The sequence below is a fragment of the Hevea brasiliensis genome, chromosome 18, assembly GCF_030052815.1.
Source record: "Hevea brasiliensis isolate MT/VB/25A 57/8 chromosome 18, ASM3005281v1, whole genome shotgun sequence".
Lineage (NCBI taxonomy): Eukaryota > Viridiplantae > Streptophyta > Magnoliopsida > Malpighiales > Euphorbiaceae > Hevea > Hevea brasiliensis.
Genome location: NC_079510.1, coordinates 4,741,410 through 4,757,322, shown reverse-complemented (window position 1 = coordinate 4,757,322; position 15,913 = coordinate 4,741,410). Strand labels below are relative to the sequence as shown.

Sequence of the window (15,913 nt, the reverse complement as noted above, 5' to 3'; positions counted from 1 at the left end):
ACAAAGTATCATAAATAGGTTCACAATCGAGGATACTTCATAATAAGGACATAACTTATCCAGAAAGATTGTATTCATGTTTGTTACCAAGTTATTTATATGAGATATAAATAAGATGGAATGGTGAGTCTCATGCCATATAGCAAACATGATAGGCACTTATAAATGATAAGTAGGCCGAACCAGTGACACTTATGACAAGCACATGGAGTTTACTCTTGTCAATGTTTTGTCATAAATCATATCAGTGCATATAATCTTTAGACTTGAGATAGCACAGTTATCTTGTATATAGGTAGTTTGAGTTTGATACTGCTTTCATACTTGTACTGTGTATGGGTATATAGGCATCTGTTGGCTCCTACTAGTTATATATGGAGGTAGGTGTTGATCAAGATGGAATATGTTCCTCTAAGTAAATAGAGATAAAATCCTATGTTCATTTAATTATTCTTGATATTTCAAGTTCCTGGCCAGGACAGATAGATTTATTCAGAAAAGAGTTTCTAATGAGAAAATCTTTTTAATCAAGAACTGGAATTAAAAGAGAACATAATATTCATAGCAAATGGAGTTTGACATAAACCATGACTCCAGCTTGAGTTGGGATTTTGTAACAGAGAGATTCTAGTGCATGGTAACATATGATTATATGTTCATTTAAGGTAAACCTTATTACTAATTGGGTGGCCATGGCATGCTATGCTAGGTGTTAACCATAGTCTATGAGGTTCATAAAATGTTTGAATGTGATTCAAATCTGATTTTTTTAAAAATGTTTGAATGTGATTCAAATCTGAATTTTTAAGGTTGTTTGAATGTGATTCAAATCTGAATTTTTAAATTTATTTGAATGAGATTCAAATCTGAATTTTTAAATTTATTTGAATCATATTCAAATCTGGATTTTTAAGTTGAATATGAGATATTCAATTTAATTTAAGTATGTATATTTTTATTTAATTGTTAAATAGTGATATGCATGATGGATGATCATGGACTATAAAAGACTAATGTGATTGGATTTATTTCTTTTATGTTTCTTTGGGATTGTAAATTAATTAATTTATTTTAATTTATTTTGGGCATGTATTATTAAGTTTATAATAATTTTTGGGTTGTAATTTCATTTATTTAAGTTCTTGTAAATTCGCCTTGGTATGCCAAGGATTACTATGTAATTGGATTGCAAGAAGTTCAAGGAGGTCAAGAGCATTGGTGGGACTAGTGGGAGGAATTCAAGATCAAGGGTTGATTATGTACTCCTTCAGCAACTCTTGTAAAATGAATGAATGAAATGCACCTATGAATGCCCTGATTCAATTCTTGGTGGCTCAGAATTGAATCCCTTAGAAAGTCCATGATCATACCATATTTACTGCTTATCCATGAATGCATGAGATGTATGGGAATGTATGCAATTATATGATATATGCAAGCTAAATGGATAATGTGCAAAGTGAGACCTTAATAGTAATTAGGATGACTATAAAATCTTTCAAATAAATGATTAAGTTGGATATGCTATAATTAAAGTAATTATAACATAGGCCCTCCATTGGGGCAATTATTTTAAGAAATTTTAAATAGTTGCATAAGATGCAATTAATTTAAGAGATTTTCTTAAGAATAATTGTTAAGCATGAGATGTTGTAAATATGTAAATGGTTTGGTGGCCAATATTGGATGTACCTGAGGACATTAAAATTATTTGCATAATTACTGGCTCAATGGGATCAACTTAACTAATGCAAGATAAGTCAATAATGGATGTACCTGAGATTTTGAGCATTAGGAGCTAGGTAAAGGATTGAACCTCACAGGAGATGTGATGGGCAAGGAGTTGCTCACTTATAGTTTATTGTAATTCCAATAACGGATGTACCTGAGGATGATCAATAGAATTATAAGAATTCAATCACCCACTAGAAATCCATCCAACTAGGATTTTCGTTTTCTACTTTGGAAGTGTAGGATTCGCTAAGTTAGTGGGAGGACCAATTTGATTAAAAGACCATAATCATTTTGGTTAATTACATGATACATTTACTAATTAATCTAGTTATTTTCTACAATTAATTTTCTGATAATAATGAGCACAGAACAACCACCACCATCCAATATCCTTGCAAGCATACTTGATCGCAATAGGTTGACAGGACCTAATCTGTCTGATTGGCTAAGAAATTTGAAACTTGTCCTGAACCTTGAACATATAGGATATGTTCTAGATTCAAATGTTCCTAGTCCCTTACCTCCAGAGGCCACACAAGAGGAACATGAAACTTTGGATAAGTGGAACGAGCATGATATGAGAGCTAAGTGTTACATGCTTGCTACCATGAGTAATGAGTTACAAAAGCAGCATGAGAACATGTTGAGTGCGAGTGAGATCCTCCTTCACCTACAAGAGTTGTATGGTGAGCACAGCAGGAATACTAGATATGAGATATCTAGACAGCTATTCCGTATGAGGATGTCTGAGGGACAGAATGTTGGGGATCATGTCCATAAGATGATTCGGCTGATTGAGCAGTTGGAACATCTTGACTTCAACATGGATTTCCAACTACAGACGGATTTGATCCTTCAGTCCCTTCCTGAGTCTTTTTGGAATTTTGTGACAAATTTCCATATGACTCAACAGGAATACACCTTAGCTGGTTTACTCAACATGCTGGTTATTGCCCAAAAGAATATGCCGGGCAATAAAGGAAAAGAGGTAGCTTTGATTGCATCTTCTTCTGCTGGAAAGTCCAATAAGAAGAAGGGCAATAAGAAAAAGAAACCTCAGATTCCTGGTCCTTCCAAGAAAATAGCTAAACAGAAAAGGAAGACTAAAGCTGATGGAGGCAAAGGAAAGTGTTTCCACTGCCAAAAGGATGGGCACTGGAAAAGAAACCGCCTGAGTATCTTGCTTCTCTCAAGGACAAGAAGGATACACCTTCGGAAGGTATGTCCATATCTTGTTATTTAGATTCGATGATACTCATAGTTCATCTACGACTTGGGTTTTAGATCGGTGCAGTTCTCACATTTCTAATGATATGCAGGAACTAGCAAATAGTAGCAGCTTGCGTTCTCAAGATATTAGAGTCCGGATTGGCAATGGCTCAACTGTTGAAGCTTTAGCCATAGGATCTAAATCTTTTTACGTGTTTGGACATGTTTTGTGTTTGGATAATATTTTATATGTACCTGATGCTTTTAAGAACATCATTTCTATATCTAGTTTGACTAGAAATGGCTATGAATTTCAGTTCATAGATGATGTTTGCAATATTTATTTTGGAAATAAATATGTTGATTTGGGTTATATGAATGATGGTCTTTATTATTTGGATAATAATGACAAACACAAATTGAATGCAAGTGATCTAAAAGAATGCAATGCCATGGTGAAAACCAACTCAAGTTCAAAATATATTTGGCACTTAAGATTAGGTCATGTTGCAGAAGATAGGATTGCAAAATTGGAGAAAATGGGGATTTTATCCTCATTGGGCTCTGAGCCTACTCCAACTTGTGAATCTTGCCTTCAGGGCAAAATGACTAGATCACCCTTTGCTGGACAAGGGCTAAGAGCTGAAAATATTTTGGAGCTAATACATAGTAATGTATGTGGTCCATTTAAAGAAATGGCTAGAGGGGGCTTTCATTATTTTATTACCTTTACTGATGATAAATCAAGATTTGGGTATTTGTATTTGATGAAATACAAACATGAATCCTTTGAAAAGTTTAAAGAATTTAAATCTGAAGTAGAAAATCAAACAGGAAAGAGTATTAAAGCTCTTCGATCAGATCGTGGAGGTGAATATTTGAGTACTGAATTTGATGAATACTTGAGAGAGCATGGCATTGTTTCTCAGCTGACTCCTCCAGGAACGCCACAGCTGAATGGTGTATCTGAAAGGAGAAATCATACCCTATTGGATATGGTACGTAGTATGATGAGCTATACTGATATGCAAATCTTCTTTTGGGGATTTGCATTAGAATCAGCTTTGTATATTCTAAATAGGATTCATCAAAATCAGTTTCTTCCACACCTTATGAGATATGGCATGGAAGAAAACCAAGTCTTAAGCATGTTAAGATTTGGGGTTGTCCAGCTTACATCAAAAAGCTGAACACTGATAAATTGGAGACCAGATCAGAAAAAGGTCGATTTGTTGGATATCCAAAAGATAGTTTTGGATATTATTTTTATTTGCCTACTTCACAAAAGGTTGTAATAAGTAGAGATGCCACATTTCTTGAATAACAGTTTGTTCAAGAAGGAGGCAAAGGAAGGCAAATAGAGTTAGAATTGGAGAATTCTGACCAACCAACAGATCAGATGGATATAGATCCATCTAGTCAACCTATGCCCGTTGATGAAACATCTACAGCTGTTCCTCATAGAACAACCAGGGTATCTCACCCACCAGTGAGATATGGTTTCCTTCATGAAGAAGAACAAGAGTTGTCTACTCGTGAAGAAGTAGATCATGGAGATGATCCACTTACCTATGAAGAAGCTATATCAAATATAGACTCTTCAAAATGGATTGATGCTATGAAATCCGAGATTGATTCCATGTATAAGAATCAAGTTTGGGATCTTGTTGACCCACCTGAAGGTATTGTACCTATAGGGAACAAATGGGTTTTCAAGAAGAAAATTGGTTCTGATGGAAAGGTAGAGACCTATAAGGCAAGGCTAGTAGCGAAAGGGTTTCGCCAAAGGCAAGGAGTCGACTATGAGGAGACTTTCTCGCCTATTGCCATGCTTAAATCAATTAGGATTTTATTAGCAATAGCTGCATACTATGATTATGAGATTTGACAGATGGATGTCAAAACAGTTTTTCTCAATGGATACATTGAAGAAAACATTTTCATGGAACAACCTAGGGGTTTTGAATCCCAAGATGGTTCCAAGGTATGCAAGCTAAAGCGATCCATTTATGGGTTGAAATAAGCTTCGAGGAGTTGGAACATCCATTTTGATGAAGCCATTAAATCCTTTGGTTTTATCAAAAATGAGGATGAGCCATGTGTATATAAGAAGGTTAGTGATAGTGCTATCACTTTCCTTGTCTTATATGTGGATGACATACTATTGATGGGTAATGACACAGGTATGTTGACAACTATAAAGGTATGGTTGTCAAATACATTCTCCATGAAAGACTTAGGGGAGGCAACCTATATTCTTGGGATTCGCATCTACAGAGATAGAGCGAAAAGAATAATTGGTTTATCTCAAAGTCTATACTTGGAAAAGGTGTTAAAGAGGTTTAACATACTTGATTCCAAGAGAGGATTGTTACCAGTGAGACATGGTATCCACCTTTCTAAAGAGATATCTCCAAAGACACCTGAAGAAAGAGATAAGATGGCCAGGATTCCATATGCTTAGGCTATTGGAAGTTTAATGTATGCAATGTTGTGTACTAGGCCAGATATCGCATATGCTGTTAGTTTGACTAGCAGGTATCAATCCAATCCAGGTTTGGAACATCGATAGTCACAAGAATATCCTTAAGTACTTGAGAAGAACTAAGGATTTATTCTTGATCTATGGAGGTGGAGACTTGCAATTGGATGGTTATACTGATTCTGACTTCCAATCAGATATCGATGATAGAAAGTCTACCTCTGGATATGTGTTCATTTGTAATGGAGGTGCAGTTAGTTGGAAGAGTTCCAAACAAAGCACGACTGCAGATTCCACTACAGAGGCTGAGTATATTGCTGCATCAGATGCTGCAAAGGAAGCTGTTTGGATAAAGAAGTTCGTGATAGAACTTACAGTAGTTCCTTCCATTGAGTCAGCAGTTCCACTACACTGTGACAACAATGGAGCAGTCATACAGGCTAAGGAACCAAGGTCTCACCAGAAATCCAAACACATAGAAAGGCGCTACCACATTATCAGAGAAATAGTTGGGCGAGGCGATGTAGCCATGCAGAAAATAGCATCAGCTGGAAATGCAGCCGATCCATTCACTAAGCCTATGTCACAGACTCAGTTAGACCGACATCTTGAGAAGATAGGTCTAAGATATTGTGATGAATGGCTCTAGTACTAGTGGGAGATTGTTAGTAGTATGCCCTAGAGCATATCATTTAGTATGTATCTTGTACATATTTTATTAATAAAAGGCATTTCCACTTTTCCGTTTACATAATATATTTATGTGTAATAGAAAAGGTCCATTGATATTTTGTTAGAAATTCTATTCTTAAGTTGTTAAGAATATGAGTGACAGTATTTCTAGTACAAAGTATCATAAATAGGTTCACAATCGAGGATACTTCATAATAAGGACATGACTTATTCAGAAAGATTGTATTCATGTTTGTTACCAAGTTATTTATATGAGATATAAATAAGATGGAATGGTGAGTCTCATGCCATATAGCAAATATGATAGGCAATTATAAATGATAAGTAGGCCGAACCAGTGACACTTATGACAAGCACATGGAGTTTACTCTTGTCAATGTTTTGTCATAAATCATATCAGTGCATATAATCTTTAGATCTGAGATAGCACAGTTATCTTGTATATAGGTAGTTTGAGTTTGATACTGCTTTCATACTTGTACTGTGTATGCGTATATGGGCATCTGTTGGCTCCTACTAGTTATACATAGAGGTAGGTGTTGATCAAGATGGAATCTGTTCCTCTAAGTAAATAGAGATAAAATCCTATGTTCATTTAATTGTTTTTGATGTTTCAAGTCCTGGCCAGGACAGATAGATTTATTCAGAAAAGAGTTTCTGATGAGAAAATCTTTTTAATCAAGAACTGGAATTAAAAGAGAACATAATATTCATAGCAAATGGAGTTTGACATAAACCATGACTCCAGCTTGAGTTGGGATTTTGTAACAGAGAGATTCTAGTGCATGATAACATATGATTATAGGTTCATTTAAGGTAAACCTTATTACTAATTGGGTGGCCATGGCATGCTATGCTAGGTGTTAACCATGGTCTATGAGGTTCATAAAATGATTTAGAGAAATCATTTATGGTAAGAAAGAGTTCTGATGATATTAAGAGTTGATATCATGTCTCATTGCCAATTAGTGATGAGCCTAGTAAGTCATACACATACACAAGTTATCACCTATTTAAATATGATTTAATTAATTAATTAAAGAGTTTAATTGATTAATTAAATAGTTTTGGTTTGCAATTAAATTGCAAAGTCCCTATCATGACTTGAAACCAAATCTAGGTTATTAGATGTATAGTATAAGTTAAATTTATATTTAAAGTGTTTAAATATGAATTTAATTAATGAGAAATTAATTAATAGAGATTAATTAATTAATTTATATTTGATATAAATTAGAAGAAGAAAAAAATAATTATTTTGGGTTAAGAACTCAAAATTAAGACACAGGGGCATTTTGGTCATTTCACAGTGTGACACGTGGCACCATGAGATGGTGACACATGGGATTACACATAAGCTTGCCAAATGTTTTTAATCATGTAAGATGATTAATATTAAGATTAAATATAGGTTTGACACTTGGCACAATGTGATTGGGTCACTTAAACCTAGAGCTAATCAAAGGGTGACATGTGGCAAGGGTTTAATGTGTTAACCTAGCTATATAAGTGTTGTTATGAAAAAGAAAAACAACCAGCAGCCACTCTTCTCCTTTGTCACGCCATTTTGAGGCTCTCCATCTATTCTTCTTCATCTCTCATCAATTCAAAGAGATTAGCCATCAATCTCTTGAATTAAGAACACTAGAAATTGTTTCTAGTGTCCTGTTTACATCTCTAATCTCTTAAAAGGCAGAACTTGAATTTCTAATCAAGGGCTGCCATAGGTGTTCTTGGTGTGGACAAGCTAGAGGGACAACATCTGGTGTCCTGAAGACGAATATCAAAGGCACAGACACGCTGCAGTGCATCAAGAGGTTAGTGTAATCGTTCTTGATTTAATCTAGGGTTCTAAAATTAATCTGATTAATTTTAAAATCTTAAATGGCAAATACAGATCCAAAAACATATTAAAAGAGTTTTAATATGTTGTTTATCATTGAAATCAAATAGATAAAAATAAATCTTGCATGATGCGTGTGACCCTAGGTGAAAATTTTTGAATTCAATAGTATAAACTTGTGTTTTTCACGCTTCCGTTCCTTCATAATGGAGTTGTGATTGAGAAAAATATTGAGAGTGTCTTTATTTTCAGGTTTTGAAGAACTGTTTTCACAAAATACAGACGGCACTTTGCCGCAATTTTCGTAAAAATTGAGAGATTTTAAATATCTAAAAATTTGATTTATGTTTGGACTTTAAATAAAAGTTTTTAATATCTGAGAAAATTTTATCCGCCAATTTAAAAATGAACGAAAATTATTTCAAAATCCCTTGTAGTATATTTAATGGGTTACCGATAGGCGAAGTACGGTAATTCATTAGGTGTACTACGGGTGCATGTTACATCTTACGAGGAGTAGGGTGTGACATGAAAACTCCACTTTTTCTCTTTCTTTTTGTTGCCCAAGTCTTGGTCTAGGCATGAGGATAAATTTTAGTGAAGACAATCTAAGGTTTTGAGGTGGTTTGATGGGTGAACTCAAGCTTGTAAACAAGAATCAATGGAGTTTTCTCTCTTCTCTCCCTCTTCCTATGTTGGCTGGCCACTTTGGTTGAAGAAGAAGACTATTTTTTTCTTTTAATTCTTGTCTCTTATTAAGTCTTCTTAAAGTGTTGTTGAAATCTAATTGGTGGGAAAATTTAATTTCATAATTATGACATCATATGGGTGATGTCATAAATCAAATTTTCACTTCATTTTCCCATTTTCAATCTTCTTTTCTTCACTCATTTTTAATTAATTTTCCACAAATATTTGTTCATATTTTTGAACAAAATCTTCACTCACTTAATTGGACAAGTCGGTCAAAAATCATCTCTGCAGTTGAAATGACCAAAATGCCCTCCGTTTAGCTTAAGGAGCTAAAACTGTCTGTATCGATCTTAAAAATTCTCCTAACCTTTTCTTGACATTCTAATGCTACCTAGGGCGCCGTAACTCTTCTCTGACGTCCTAGAAATTATTTCACGGAATTTCCCTCAAGTGTAGGGCTACTAGCTTTGAAGACAGCAACTTCTCGTTTGGTCACCCATCGCTAGGGCACTGGCTCATTTAACTTTGTTGTATTTTATTTCTAAAATTTTTTTCTTAATTTTTCTTAAACTTATTTGAATTATTTATGACTCCTCACTCTAGTCTAATTACAATTCCAGATATTTTAGCTGTCCGGACAGACCTTGGTCACCGAAACAATAGAACGTATGGTCAGGCTAAAGTGAGGGTGTTACAATGTTCCACTTCATTTTTTGGGGGGATGTTCTTACTGCTTATTAATTAATCATATGTCTTCTTCTGTTTTATGGAAATAGAGTAGCCATTCTCGTTTCTTTCCACATTGAAATCCATATTATCATTCTCCTTGTGTGTTTGGTTGCACTCTCTTGCTCATAATCTTACTCCTGAAAAGACAAATTTCAACCAAAACCTGTTAAATGTATTTTTCTAGGATATTCTCACCTTTAGAAAGGTTACAAATTTTATGAGCTAGCCACAAACAAACATTTCATATCAGTATATGTAACATTCTTAAAACATCTCTGAACTTCTCACCTAAGCAGTAAACTAAAATTTCATCTCAAGCTCTTCTAGTTCCTCTTATTCCTACTCCAAATGCTATGCCACCTCCTCTTCAGGTTATTTACAACTACCTCATCCAAATCCTTAGACTAGCACAAATGATGTTTTTCTTGATGATACAAGTCCACAGAATGCTCTAGGTTACTTATCTGTTATATCAACATCATCACTTACACTGGTCATGCCTCTAGCAAAAGCAGCTGCTCTCCTCATTGCTCTTCATAAAAGTACTCATACTTTTTATAATCCTTATACCATTTACAATGTCTTTAGTTATCATCGTCTATCTTTACCTTATTATGCTTTTGTTCCAAATTTTCTCTATCCAAGTTCCAAAAACTGTTAAGTAAGTGTTATCCCATCCTAGGTGGCGAGTTAATTGCACCAATCGTCCTTGAACTTAGGGGCTTTTTTATTTTTATCCCTAAACTTCAATTTCTTAAAATAAAATCACTTAACTTAAGTTTCATTTCAAGAAAAGTCACTCTTACCTGCTATCTCTTACCTACAATAGCAGGTTTACCAGTTCAAAAAAATAAAATTACTATTTTGTCCATCTCTGAAAAGAAGTAATCTCATCATCGCGATAATCATCCTCCACAGTAGGCTCTAGCTTAATTTGCGGATCAGTCACAACTTCCCCAAGAGGAGCAGAGAAGAAATCCATGCCACCACAAAATCCCATTTCATCGTTGATTACAAAGTGGGGAAAGACTTTAAAGGGAAAGTTTCTATGTTGAGTGGAAAACCTGTTATTGCAGGTGAAAGTGACTTTTTTTGAAATAAAACTTAAGTTGAATGATTTTATTTTAAGAAATTGAAGTTTAGGGACGAAAATGAAAAGGCTCCTAAGTTCAAAGACGATTGGTGCAATTAACCCCCTAGGTGGCACAAGGCAATGATTGAGGAAATTACTAGTCTTCATTTTAATAGTATTTAAGATTTAATTCCCTTGCCTCATAGAAAGTCTATTATTGGTTGTTGTTAGATTTATACAAATAAGGTCTATCCTAATGGAAAATTTGATCACCTGAAGGCATAACTTGTTACTAAAGGGTACACTCAAACTTCTTAGCAAGATTATAGTAATATTTTTTCTCCAGTGGCCAATATTGCCTTTTGTCATCTACTTATCTCAGTGGCTACTATTCATCATTGGTCATTTCATGAACTTGTGATATATGCATCTTATATAGTCATTTAGGTTTAATTTCATGGCTATTTCATTTATTTGTTAGTCGCTTTTAGCTAATTTTATTAGTTATTTAGATAGTTTTTCATAATTATCAATTTTTGAATTAAATTATAATTTTTTGCTTTGTTTTGTAGGTAAAATGGTATTTTTGCGAGACTAAAAAGAAATTATGTCAATGAAGAGTGATTCCTATAGCCAAAGATGTCAAAAACAAAGCTTGAAAGTTGAAGAATGTAAAATAGCCAAAATGTGCATAACCTACTGCATAAGTTATGCAATTCTACACAGGGAGAAGAAGCAAATTCTTAAACCTGCCGAAATCTGCATGACTTACCTGCATGACTTATGCAGGTTCATGCCCTGCTTATGCAGCTTCACGAAGGAGACAATTACTTTGGCCGAAACTTACATAAGTTACTGCATGACTTATGCAGATTCACTCCTTACCTATGCAGCATCACAAAAAGAGCACCAAACCTGCCAAAACTTGCATAACCAGCTGTATAACTTATGCAGTCTACTTATGCAGTTTCATAAAGGACTCCAAAGCTTGAAAAACCTGCACAACCAACCTGCATAGCTTATGCAACATCACGGAAAGCACCTGAAACCACCAATTTTGCATGGAACCTGCATAAAAAGCTTGCATAATTTATGTAACTCTTCATAATGAGCTGGCAGAAAGATTCTCTCACGTGAACCTCACCTCAAACACACCATTTTAGGGCTACTTGTCAGAAGAATATAAATAGTGTCCTTATCTCATTTTGGAAGGAGCAAAACGAAAAAAAGAAAGAGCAAAAAGCAAGGGAAAATGTCAGAAAAATAGAGCAGGGGCGTCACTTCTCTCTTCTGAACCAGATTTGGAGTTTTTCTTCTTTTCTTCTCTATTTTCTACCTCTATTGTATTGGGTTTCTTAGTTCTTAGCATAGTTTCAAGATTTATTTCCATATTTACTCAGAATTTCTTATAATTATTATGGATAGTGAGTAGTTTTTCATAGATTCTGGAGTTGGGATGTAATATTTGAGATATTTTGTGGATTTTGATTGGATAATCCATATTATGTGGTTTTTATGAGGTTTTATCCATTTCTTGTGTGCTTAATGACATGCTTAGTGTAGGATCCCATTAAGTATTATTCTTAATCCATGGTCACCGAAAAGAGAAAACCCTGTGATAGATAATCAATAAATTGGACTTCATTAACTTAGATCTAGAAATAGACTAAGGATTAAGATAATTTACATATTAATTAAGGAATTTAATGGATCTTAATTAATTTTAACTCCACAAAAGTAGGATTAAATTAATTAAGGCACTCTTTGTCTCACTCGAAAGGGTATTCAAAGGATTTAAGAATTAATCTCCTTAAAACCCATAATTTCCATAAGATTCGATAGCCAATTTAAAAATCCCAAAATAGCTTGAATATGAATTTTCAAACTCCAGAATCGCCCTTTTACGATTGTTAATTTTAATAGAGTTTAATTGCTTGTCATTTTAATTATTGCCATATTTCAATTAGCTCATTTTAATTTACCGCAAATTTAGTTGAATCTTCATATTGGTAATTAGATTATTAATTTTGAATATATAGATTTCACACCTCAATTTATATCAATCTATCACTTGAATTTCAAAATTAGCTTGAATTAGTCAATTTTTATATCAAAAATTCAATCATTAACACAACTCTTCGAGGGAACGATTACTTTTCTATACTACTTAAACAACCCGTGCACTTGTGGTTGGGCCACATCAACTTGACATTAAAAATGCTTTTTTAAATGGGGAGTTAGTAGAAAAGGATTATATGGAGCAATTTTACTTCTCAAGCTTAAAATGTAACTGCATCGATCCTCTCATGGAAAAAAGAAAAAGTCCCCGAGGGCATGGTTTGGACACTTCAGTGCTTATGTCCAACAATTTGGGATGACCCAAAGTAGAGCTAATCATTTAGTATTTTATCATCATACTGATCATGGTAAGCGCATCTATTTTGTGGTTTAAGTCAATGATATTGTTATCATGGCAGTGATTAAGATGGAATTACTCAATTAAAACAACACCTCTTTAGCATAGTTATTAAAGAGGCGCGCCTCAGGCTCAAGGCTCACCAGGCCTCGAATCCTAGCGCCTTATGCGCCTAGGTGTGCGCCTTTGTTCCAGGCATAAGGTTCTAGAAAGGCATGCTTTCTTTATTTCTATCTTTAGCGAGCACTTTCATTAGCAAAAAGTACAACCACTTAAACTCAAACCAGCAAACCTAATTCAAGATATATGCCAAAGGAAAAAAAAAAAAAAAAGAAAAGCATCACATTTATTTGATTTTTATGAACTTTTTAAATTTTTTACTTTTGCGCCTCACCTGGCTCAGGCGCACACCTGAGCCTTGCGCCTTGCGCCTAGGCTCCAGGATTCCTTGGCGCCTTAGTGCGCCTTGAGCCTTTAATAACTATGCTCTTCAGTTACTTTAAGATCAAAGACTTGGGTAAATTGAAATATTTTCTAGAAATCAAAGTTGTACAATCTAGATGAAGACAAGGGTCACTCATAAGTTATTAGATATTCATATGCAAATTGGATTGGTTCTCCTTTAGACAAACAGTCTACTTCAAGATATTTTTTCTTGTTCAGAGGAAATTTAATAACTTGGAAAAGTAGGAAGTAAGATGCAATTGCCAGGTCAAGTGCAAAAGTAAAATTGTTAGTTGAAACAACTTCTTTAAGAACTGAAACGTGGGCATATCAAACATATGAAGTTGATTTGTGATAATCAAGCAACATTACATATCGCCTCTAATTCAGTTTTTCATGAAAGGACAAAACACATAGAGGTGGCTTGTCATTTCATCAGGTAAAAGATTGAGTCAGGATATATTGTTTTTAGTTTCATCAATTCAAACAACCAATTAGCAGACATTCTCACTAGATTGCTTAAAGGTACTCGAATTGATTACATTTGTAATAAGCTAGAAGCATATAATATGTATGCTCCAATTTAAGGGGGGAGTGTTAGAATGCTAATTGTGAATGATTGAATAAGTGATGTTATTAAGCTGTGAATGGGTGAATTAGGCCCATGAATGTGTGCTATGTTTATGCTTATAATTTTTCCTATGTGCTGTAAATGGGTAACATACCACTCTTAGTTTATGTGCTGTATATAACCAAAGGCTTGAGGGAATAATCTATCATTTTCACCACATTTTCTTTCTATTTCTTCTCCCTCTTCATTTTAATAATTATCTTTAAAGACTGGAATAATGCACATTTGGTTTATTTCCATCTTGAGAGTTGAATTATTAAGTTGCAAGGTGGGATTCAATTTTGAAGTCTATGGATAGCCTCAGCCCACCAATAATGCAGAAGAATTCATTTTTTTATTGGAAATGGGAATATCATAAACTTTCTTTTCAACATATATGTATATGACATATCTATGTGAATTTGTGTTTTGTATTTGTATGTGTAGGAACTCAAATAGGTCCATAGGCGTGAGTACCAAGATTAGGATAATGCAAGCCGCTAAATATGCCCCACGGAAAAATATCATTCTTGATTCTAAAATTGAATAGTTATCATCCATAAGTGGCAAATTTCAACGTTGTCTAATAGTGAACATGTAATAAGAAGCAATGAGGAAAGGAAAAAATGATCACATTGAGCTTATTCAAGGGAAAAAAAGAATGAGAAGTGTTTAGCCATATAGTAACCTAACATTTCAATTTAATTAGGGATGAATTTATCATCCAAAGGATATGAGAGAAACATGCCTGGTCAAATGTGAAACAACAAAAACCATCCATGTAGTCAATGTCCATCCATATGATATCACAAGTAATGCCCTTCTTTCTATATGTTCCAACAATCTACAATTGCAAAAGGCTCGAAAACAAAAAGAAAGGATATATGATGTCTAACTATCAAAGGCTCATAGTAAAAGCTATACACAAAACTTTGCAAAAAGAAACTATTAAAACTTGACTTTCCATAATTATAAATAAATAAAAATAATCTAGCTTGAGATCCCATAGTGGTCAACGCATCGATATAATGCATCAACACTATACCTCACAAACCCTCTTATCAAAATCATGGCTCCAAGGGCATTGTTGATAACCTAAGGCCCACTTTAAAGGCATAAAAACAATTCCTGAATATAGTTATGCAGCATGAACCACTACAAAAGTATATTCAAAAATAAAATAGAAAAGAAATAACTAGAAGTTATCAAAACACTATACAAGTTAATCAAATGTAATTGTCTAACGCTTTGAGTCAAACTCATCATGCAATTTTTTTTTCTAAAATTAGATATAGATGCCATGATCTTTGTCCGAATTTCAACCCATAACTCCTCCTTTTCACCATTTCTACCAATTTTTAGGCTATTAGTACTCATGCTATGAAAAAATTTGCGAATACCAATCTTCATTTAAGTTTAACTAATAAAATTGAGGAAAAATATGTACCAAGAAAAATTTTGCCTGAATTTTTTTTATCACAAATGTTACTTGGGATTGAAATTTGAAGGCAGATTTAAATAAAAACCCATTACACGTTATGTTTCTTAAAAAAAAAATAGAAATTAAGGTTATTAGAGGAAACATAGGGAGAGCAGAGAGAGAGAGAGAGAGAGAGAGAGAGAGAGAGAGAGAGAACCAATATAACTCGAACAACATTGCAAACCTAACACCCCTTACCAACAACCCACACCCCCCTCCCCCCCAACAACACACACACACACACACACACACACACACACGTATTTCCATTCATCCTCCTCCTTTATTAGCAAGCACTATATACACATATATATTGCCACCATATACACATATATTGCCTTCTAACACAACCAATTAATGTTTGAATATAATTTTTTTCTAAAATTCTCCTAGGGTAATGCCCTTTGCTCTGTCAGTGTAAAGGTGACAAATTATTCATCCATTATAAAGAGGTACTAATGGAATGGGCTATGCATGGTTTTCAAGGGTCCAACCAAAAACTGATTTC

General features: G+C 34.1%; 1 pseudogene; it reads right to left on the bottom strand.

Annotated features, from left to right (window-relative positions):
• The window catches only part of LOC131168958 (uncharacterized), a 169,791-nt pseudogene that overhangs the window by 72,231 nt on the left and 81,647 nt on the right, over positions 1-15,913 (bottom strand).